At 44.6% G+C, this 2,744-nt stretch overlaps 1 pseudogene; it reads right to left on the bottom strand.

The window, feature by feature from the left end:
* Nucleotides 1-228: 228 nt before the first annotated feature.
* LOC120881195 lies at nucleotides 229-2,227 on the bottom strand (annotated as a pseudogene).
* Nucleotides 2,228-2,744: the final 517 nt, after the last annotated feature.

The following is a 2,744-nucleotide window of genomic DNA, read 5'->3' as shown; positions in this document are numbered from 1 at the left end:
GCCTTTTCGTTTTAAAAATGTTTGGAAATATGTGCAGCTTTGATACAGTTTTCGGGTGCTCCAGACACCCATGGCCACTTCCTGTAAACCACTGACAACTGCTAGAGCGCTTTTAGAGACTACCATATGATCATGATCCAATTGGGTAATTAAACCTAATGAGGGCAACAGACACATCTTGGGTGAGAGGTGTGTCAGTCACGACACTCCCTACCCTAAGGTATTCACAAGGAGACAGATCAACAGTTGTTTTTAATTCATCCTTCTCCTCCCCTCCTCTTCCTCCTCATCCTCTCTGTCTTCCTCTTCCACCTTTTTCCCAGCAACTTTAGCAGGACCTTTGGCGCCATCAAACTTCCCTCTAGACTTATAGTCTGCGACATCCTTCTCATACTTCTTCAGCTTCGTTGCCTTCTTGATGTATGGCTTCTTCTCGCTTAAGTTATTCCACACCTCGCCCAGCTTCTTTGCCACATCTCCAATAGAGATGCCAGGGTGTGTAGACCTGATCTTGGGGTGGAATTCAGAGCAGAATAAGAGAAATCCAGACGGTAGTCTCTTGGGGGCCTTAGGGTCCTTCTTCTTCTTGCCTCCCCTAGCTGGTCTGTAATCCTTCATTTCCTGATCATAGCGCACTTTACATGCCTTTGCCATTTCATCGAATTTAGACTTCTCTTTCCTGGACATGGTCTTCCACCTCTAGGAGCATTTCTTGGAAAATTCAGCAAAATTGACAGGGACCTCTGTGCTGGGGTCCAGCCCCAGTGGATTCAGGGTAATTCGAAGCGTGGACGGAGTCAGCGTCCTAGGAATTAATTGCTTAGTTAAAGATATAGAGGGAGATTAGAAAGGAATAGTGTAGTAGGAAAATTAGTGGAGAAAAAGAGGCTGAATAACTTGGTTTACGTGGGATACCAATAAAGCTTCGAGACAAGAAGCTTGCACCACCTACGTAGGCCACCGGCGCCCACTTGAATATCAGAGGGTGCCCCTCCTTGGGCTCCCTCTTGTGTGGATCTTAAAAAGCCAGGGCAAAATTAGCAGGCTTGGCGAGCACCCACGCTCCAGACGGGAATTCAGCCAGAAAAATGGAGAACAAGAAAGAACAACACGGGGGAATCAGTCTTTCCAGAAACTGATCCATTTTCTTTATTTTCAGGTTTGCTTATATACCTTTTTTTACACATAGAGACAAATGGAAATTTTAAAGTCACACGGGGGTCAGCAGTCCTGACCTTTATCAAAATCAGGTGCTTCATATAAATGTATACAAAAAGGTCTTTAGGGGTTTTACATCATCTTCAGGCCAGGGGGCCTATTAACATTTCATGATCCTTTCTTTCTGATAACGGTCAGTCAACCAAAAAACTTATTTTCCAAGGGTGATTTTTCTTAAACCAGGCACCACCCTCCGAAGGTACCAGATAAAGTTGCATTCCTATACAGTGAGGGTGTAGTGGGTTACAATTAAGAAAGGAATTTACTTAGCCTAAGGTTTAGCATGATTAATCTTAAAGGTTAATACTTATTTCTCCTATATGCTAGTTATATATTTATTAACATGTATAAGGGCAGGGGATTTAGCAGCAAACATTGGCCCAATAAATGAAAAACCCTTCACCAACATGATTTTTATCTTTAGAAAAACCCAATGCTAACTAAGACTTTCAAAATACTCCAAACTCTGTGCAGTTTATGGTTGAGAGGTTGTAAACAATCATGTACATAGTAGCGAGAGTGTGGATAATCCTGTCACACAAGCTAGTGTGCCAACAGAGAGGTTTGACCTGAGACACCATTGTCATGCCCAGGAATTTTTATTAACTGGAGCTGTAGGTTAACTCCTTCTCCAAGCGAGGTGGGGGACAGCCCCCCGTAAAGTCAGAGGTGTGGGTGAGAGCATAAAGCAGTAAAGTAGGCAGACTCTGGTTTTGGGGGTAGATGCTCGGGAACAGGGGGTTTCCTGAGGCTCGATCCCACCTTTGCGTATGCTGAAGCCTCCTTCCTCATGACCTTTGCCATGGGTGGAGTTCCCCATGCTGGTTCCTGGCACCTCTGGGTTTTCTTCTTATGTTCCTCTCTGCACATCTGCACAAAAAAGAAATCAGCACACATCTTGCCCTTTGGTTTCTTGGGATCACTTTTAGCCATCTTGACTGTATTGTTCACTAATCTGGGCAGCACGCAGGGCAGGACGCTTGGCTCAGTGCTCCACAGCCTCGCGCTAGCTGCCTCCAAGAGAGCCCAAAGTCTTGCATGTTTCTTAATCTGATCTCAGCATCTAATCTTGGCATTAACTTGGACCACAAGAGATGTGTAGTATTAGACAATTTCACAGATCAAGAAAGTCAGAGAGGTTAAACAAATTGTTTAAGGTCACACAGGAAATGAGTGGCAGAACAGACTTGAACCTACAGCTGTCTTACTGAGCCACTTTACTCCAAAGCTTGGGCTCTTAACCTCCATGGAACTCCAGACTGCCTTTTATAAATGTCTTCTCAGTCTTTTTCTTAGGCCTTGTGGTCAAGCCCCATTCTTGGAATGATTCTGCGTAGGAAAATGAATTGTGAAAAAATGAGTTATTATGTGAAAGACCCTGATGCTGGGAAACATTGAAGGCAGGAAGAGAAGGGGACGACAGAGGATGAGATGATTGGATGGCATCACCAACTCAATGGACATGGGTTTGAGTGAACTCTGGGAGTTGGTGATGGACAGGGAAGCCTGGTGCGCTGCTGTCCAGG

Source organism: Oryx dammah, unplaced genomic scaffold (genome assembly GCF_014754425.2).
Source record: "Oryx dammah isolate SB20612 unplaced genomic scaffold, SCBI_Odam_1.1 HiC_scaffold_22, whole genome shotgun sequence".
NCBI lineage: Eukaryota > Metazoa > Chordata > Mammalia > Artiodactyla > Bovidae > Oryx > Oryx dammah.
Note: the sequence above shows the minus strand (reverse complement) of the source record. Positions and strands in the feature narration are given on the sequence as shown.